This window comes from Phalangium opilio, unplaced genomic scaffold, assembly GCF_054372755.1.
Source record: "Phalangium opilio isolate 3A_F unplaced genomic scaffold, DU_Popi_V2 ptg000003l_1, whole genome shotgun sequence".
NCBI classification, from domain to species: Eukaryota; Metazoa; Arthropoda; class Arachnida; order Opiliones; family Phalangiidae; genus Phalangium; species Phalangium opilio.
In genome coordinates this window covers 10,380,480-10,387,706 of record NW_028324145.1, presented here as the reverse complement: position 1 = coordinate 10,387,706, position 7,227 = coordinate 10,380,480, and positions in this window count along the sequence as shown.

Below are 7,227 nucleotides of genomic sequence, written 5' to 3'. Positions count from 1 at the left end.
GTGAAAACATGACCGATAAGGAAATGTATCATTAGTATATGGTTGGTCAATCAAGTGTGTCCGGCTGAAAAAAACTGTGGCCACCCCGCAAAATAAAAAATAAATGAAGAAAAAGCATCTCTATACAAGTCGTATTTACCGAAATTTTTCGCTACGATACAAACTTTTCTGTATAGCTTCTAGTAATTGATTTGGTTTAGTCTTTTGAAGATCGGCCCTTTTTATTGAGTAGAGGTGCTAGCTTTTATTAATGCCTTTGAAAGAAACTTGACATCGAGTGTTAGAAGGCGGGCATGAACTAGCTCAATATTTAAACCTAAATAGCACCCATTATAATTTAACTTAGTTTTGAAACTTTAAAAAATGTTTACAAGCGATTAATTTAAAATTCGTTGTTTCGCTGAGGTTTTTTTTTTGTTTTGTTTTATATTCGGGTCAATATTTTAATTTAGGGTCTGTTTTTTTTTTTTTTGTTTTTCTTATTGACCGGTGACGAACTGAACTCTATGCCTAGTTTATAATCTTATGGGTTTACTGGAATGCGTTTCAAAAGTTTACCTCCGTTGTTTTCTCGTTAATTTCAATAATTATATTAACGACTAACGGAAAATATTTTTAGAAAATACGCAATTTTCCAAATTTACAATTATGAACAAAGAAATAATTTTTTTTTCTTCTTCAAATTGTTTTCTTTATCGTAGTTTGCGAATCTCTTACAAACGGTTTTTAAGGTTGAAACTAGAAACAGTTTTTAATTAAGTTATATATATATATTTTATAATTAAATAACGCTTTGCAATTAGTGGTTTAAATACTGACTAAAAATACATAAATAATATCAGGAAAAATAGAAGCTACACAGGGAATCTTTTTCTTCACGTATAAACTGGTGATACTTCCAATTCGAATTGGGTGAACAATATACTTTAATAACTTAGTGACCTTTGACCCGTAGTGACGTCAATAAAGGGATATAAACTCCTCCCATCCATATTTACAAGTATCATCACGTCACTAGGTACACAGTTTCCACTAAAGGGGGTTTTTGCCTTTCCCCCAGTGTTGCCAGGTCGTTGGCAAGATTGCAGAGATAAAGGCTAGTAGTTTAACTTCAGTATCACTCGGTACTTGACTCTCTGAGGGTCTGACAACACTGCAGCACTGAAGTTTAAAGCTGATAGAGATGGGGAGAAATTTTGTGTAACCCTAACAGTGGAAACCATCTATTAAATTTTGCAATTTAAAACTGGGGGATATAAAGCCATTTGGTAACTATGTTAATTGTGAGAAATTGTCTTTCCTAAGTTTTATGTAACCCCCTACCCCATAAATTTGATCATTACTATTAATCCCTAAACCCATTCTCGAGGTTTTCTAAGGCAAAATCTTTTCCTTTTCCTACCTTAGATTATAAATATAGGTACCCTCCCTGCCCTAACTAGCCTTGTTCTGCACGAGGGATTTTGAATTTCTAAATTCCGTGGAACAATCAATTTAGTTTCAGTAAAATCCTTAACTGCCTTTTAAAACGTCCGGACGAATGTTCCGTAAATCCAAAAGTATTGAACTCTATTTAAATTATATTTGAAATTAGGAATTTTCATAGTGATATCGACTCGAGTTTGGAATTCGGAAGCCCCTTTTGGTTTGGTTTGGCAGTATAACTTCACCAGGAAGCGATATCTAGTTTATTAGGGAGAAGGTATAAGATGCCTAAGTATTCGCGCGCCATAGTCCCAGTCCCCCTTTCAAAATACAAGGGGGGACGTAAAAGGAGGCCGGGCTATTTCGCCGCCTCTCCTCAGTCGGAAAATATGACTGTCAAGAACCAATGAGATGCTGATTGTAATTTAGAGGTGGGGATTAGCTCCGGACCTACTATATGTTTGGACTGGAGATAAAGCTAGAAATGTGGCGAAGTTATACCTTCTCCCTAGTAAACTAGATATCACTTCTTGCCTTTACCGATAAAATGGAAGTCCATTTTTGAATGAAAAAGCAATATTGCCACCACCGAAAGGCGAGGTCGTATATAATTCAAACGCAATTTCATTGTAGTGTTAAATTATGGTCGACTTGCCTTTTATTGCATTGTATCTTCAGTTTGATAATCGTGTATTTCTCTTAGCACTTTGTTACGTCCGCGATGCGTTTGACTGTATACGCTACACGACCTCCAATATCATTTAGTTTTGACCATTACGAAGTTTCTAACGTAGTATATTAAAACCCGCGGCTAATTTAGCAAATGTCAAATTTTCTCTTTGATCTTTTATTTTTGAATTAAATTCTGCAGAACCCAATTAAAATCGGCTTAAGACTTCACGAGAAATATTTTATAACCTTTTTGGCAAAATTTGTATTTAAAGTACTTCAAAGAAATTTAAAAATTGCTACAGAATACGTAGCTTTTCAGACCAGGATGATTGATACCATTTACACCAGGAGGCCAGGCATGTTGGTTCTACCATAAGTTTATAAGTGATATGTTCCTACCTATACGTTTGTAATGGTGGAGGCTTACAGCTCGAGCTAGTTCTAGGAACGACAAGCGAGAATTGAAGTCCATACACTCAATGGTTAATTTTGCAGTCTATCTAGGTCCTATTTAGTCTGTACTAAGCCTTTGACATGCAGCGCCTCAGGCACCAGGCGTCTCTTTACCTCGAATCTATGACCTACGTCAGTAACGTCACACACTTCATGACAAGCTCCAGTTTGTAACCAGTGATAAACTTATGGAACTATATATTCTTTGACCCTCAAAGTAGCCTGGTCTCCTGGTGTAAATGGTATCAATCCTTCTAGTCTGAAAACTAGGTATATCTTTTAATTCATGTTTCCAAAGAATATTATAAATAAATTAAACTAGATTAAGTTTCACAAACGAATGCGAAATATATATTTTTATTTGTCGGCTGTGGCTTTCAAATAATGAATGCACTTTCGGACGCTTTTGTTAGTAATTTTTTAATAGTTTTCTATAGTAATTTTTGAAAAATGAAGAAATATGAAGAAAAACAAGCAAAAATCTAGATTCGAAAAACGTTTGATTTAGGCCAAACTGGGACATTCCGAGCCAGCCACTATTTCAGTATCAATCTGTATGACGGAGGGAGCTTCTTCTCTATCTTTAAAATAAAATGACCATTAAGTAGAAAAAAATGACGATAATTAGCGACAACGTCTCATAACGGGGGCCTCTTCACTCCGCTCGATGTATAGCTGCTATCTATATTCTATACATTGTATAATTTTTTAGTCTTAGAGCGTTGGAATTTTTATGATGATGCCTTTAATTTTTATACAGGGTGTTAAGAAACTGAAACACAATGATTACCAATTTAGTTAAGGGGTCGTCCCTAAAATACTCAAATCATAATTCGATTTGAAACAGTGGCCCTGATGGCAAAATGGAGACAGAAATTACATTTTTGACTCAAAGAACATTCCCCTTAATTTATTAATGCATACTTATCAAAAACACCCTGTATATACAATATATATATATGGAAAAAAAGTCCCTCTTTTGCGCAGAAAATGACACGGCATCATTGCAATCATGATAGACCCGGATAAAAAAAAATTTTAATGATAATTTAGAGTTCTTTTCGATTAAAATTTTTTCACGTTACTAATACTCTAAAAATAATGATAATGGATGACTAATTAGTATGGTTTATTGTTAATTAAGTTAATTGAACATTAGCCTAATTGAGTTTAAAATTTTGAATTCGTAATATAACAAACCACATTTCGATTGATTTCTTTTCACTTAGAGGGGCTATTTAAATTTTAAGTCGTAATATCTGTAAAGATTTGACTTCCGAGGGGATAGATACTCATTTCTGTTCACGTAGTGACCATTCCAAAAATTATTTGAAGAGAGGTTATTTCCCTGGATCCAATAGGCGAAGCTAGACTGAACTCGAGTTCCCTATAATCACGGCCATGAGACTAGCCAATTCGCACTGCCTCTAGCGGCGCTTCTTGGCGCTATAGAAGTAACCCAAGAAGGCTGCCTCGCCCCTGGAATTAATGGAACATTTGGTAACCGACCCCTCGGTTTTTATTTAAAGATTCCAAATATTACTAGTAGTAGTGTTACTAAAATATTTATTTTAAATTATTTATATTTATATATTTTTTTGAGAGTGAATGTTTCTTGAAATAAACATAAATATTTTCGTATTTTAGCTATATTTGAGTTTATAGCTTTTCGACGTTTTTCACGCAATCCCGGACAAGTGTAGCCTAGTAGTTTATTAAAATTTAGGTTTCGTATTCAAAATATTGGGGAGGAAGTGTAAGGTCCCAGGGTATTACGTGTGTGTGTAAGGAAAGATGTAGGAACCTTTCACCTTTAGGGTAAAATAATGTCAAAAACCGGTATTCTAACTTTTAAATTTATTAACTTTTAAAACCTTATATATACGCCGGATACGCTAGAGGACTTTCAAAGAAGAAGTAGAAAAAAACGTAAATTTTGAACGTTATTGGGTTCGAATCTCCACCATAAAAAAAATAAAAAGGTCACTGCCATATATATTTTCGAAAAAAGGTCAAAATTTTAAAGGAATACCGAAAGGTCTTAAAAATATATAGTTTTCAGAATAGAAGGATTCTTACCATTTACACAAGGAGGCTAGGGTTCATATGTTACACAATGAGGCTAGACCGAGGGGCTAATCACTATCAGATTCCCTGTACACCGATTACGGATTACTCGTAATCATTTTTGCACTGACATTAAGGGCAGGCCTTTTATAGATCGCTTTAGCACAGTCATGTGTTACGCAAAGAGGCTAGACCGAGGGGCTAATCACTATCAGATTCCCTAATCATTTTTGCACTGACATTAAGGGCAGGGCTTTTATAAATTACGCCTAATCACTTTAGCACATTCATTGGTACAGTCGTGTACATTGATTACACACTGAGTGACCGGTCCCTTGGGTCAGACTCCCTGGTGAAGTCAAAAGCCAGGTCTCCTTGTGTAAATTGTATAAATCCTCCAAGTCTGAAAACTAACAATTTATTGAGAAATTTCTGATTTGCAATCTACAATAGAAAACAATATATTTTTTTTTACAAAATCTTGTAATCAGATATTTTAGAAGTTCATGGTACTGATCATATTTATACGCGGTAAAACATTGGTCAGGGCACGTTTGACGTGACAGTCATGGAATTTTGACAATTAAAGATCTGTGTCAACCCTGTGACACGAGCGTACTTATTACCTACCATACCTTCTCTTAATTTTATTAATTCATATGGGATACTATAGGCATGCACGTGGTGATTTGTTTCTATAGATATAATTATATTTAGATATTGGTATTAAATAATAAATATTGTAGGAGGGGTGGGTGGGGTGGGGGTGGATGGGGGATTCATGGAGTGTACCTACTGGTACCTGTACGGGTCTTCCGTCCTACACCCTGCGGGCAAGCGATGGTTCGTTTTAATTTAGCGCGGCGGATCAGACCTCTTTTCGACAAGCAGCTAGGCGCGTTACTAAAAGAAAACTTGTCCAGTATGAATCTCCTCCAGAACCAGTGGTTTCATCTTTCAGTTAGCCTAAATTCTTTTTAATAGAAGAAGTGGTGGAAGAAGCTAGCTAGCTAGCTAGCTACCGCTTCCAGTAATACTCTTAACTCCATGAATTTATTTAATTAGTACGCGAGGAATTGGTATACGATGTTGGTTCAAGAGGTTGGGTGGGTGTCTATGTTGATCTTTGGTCTATTTTTAATTGCGAAGATGTCATTTGGTAATTAACTGACAAACAATTTATACACGCACTTTGAGCGGCTTGGTTTGCGTTCTGAAGAGACATTTGGTACAAATTAAGTCTTGAAAGACTAGAGACAACGCAATTTCTTTGAAATATTCTAAATTTCTCTCTGAAATTTGCATATTCACTCCCAAAGAGGTACTCTGGTTTGGAATACTTCGGAATTTTGGGGTAAAATGCCCCGTTGTCAACTGAGAAAATATTACTAATTTCTCCCCGCTGTCAAAGTCACGTAACATATCAGCGTATTCAAAGAAAGGACCCCACCCCCTCTATAACTTCATGGAATTATAATTTTTACCAAAATACTCTACAAGAAATAGGCTAGTGGCAGCCCATGTTATTTCTCCATTGAGTTTAATACAGTTAAACTTGAAAGGCTGCCATTACTCCTAGTATTGGCAAATTCTCGTAGAAGAGCTAATAAAAGATTTTTCTAGTTCTCAAATTATTTAAAGCCATACATACATCAATATTCCTGGAAAGATGTAAGGAAATTCCTTAAAAAAAACTCCTCGGGAGTAAGTACGTCTTCTCCTCAAAACACAAAACTCCCCCAAAAATATAAAAATATATTTTATTAAGGAATTGGTGTTACGGCCCCTTTTTTCTTAGCCATCTTCGCTCTCCCTTGATAGGTTGTGTTCGTTTTTTTTTTTTTTTTTTGGTACCGTATCTCTCCATCCCCCCTTTTACCTTAGTTTTATAGCATGATTAGATGGTTGTTAGATAAGTCTCTGAACGCCCTACCTTCGCCGGAATCCGCTGCCCTCTCGTTCTCCCCCCCCCTCTTTTTAGCCCCCCCTCTCTTGTGTGATTCTCATTTTCTCCGGCTTCTCCGGCTTCTGAGATACTAGATGGATGGACGCTCGATTTGCTCTTTCGCCAGCGTACTGTCAAGTCGCGTTTTGACCACGCTCCTACGTTTTTTTCTTTTTCAAAAGAAAATTAGAGGTTTAATCGCAATTAAGAGTTAATTAAACAAGGTTTTTAAGAAATTCCAAGTGTGGTCGAGAGAAAGATGGTTTAATTATTTGATTGTGCACCCAATTGTTTGGTTGAATCTTTTTCCAAGTTTTTATTGGATTACGTTTGTCGGTGATAAATTTGTTTTTAAAAGGTAATATTTGTTTTTATTTTTAATAATTTGTTTGGTTGGTTATTTTGGGTTTGATTAAGTTTCGTTTATGGTTGTGGTAACTGTATATTAAAGGTATATTTTAGTTTTGGTGGGATGCTGCGATTTATGGTCAGGGTCACAGGGTCATTTAAAACCTGAAAAGTCAGGGAGTTTGATTTTAGTGGTGAAATTTTTTGGGGTTTATGAAAATTTCAATGTTTTAAAACGTCACCCGAAGAGTAAATTTTCTTTAAAATATACTGTTAATATTGACAACTTTTGGGATGACCTGAAAAGTGTCAGGGAT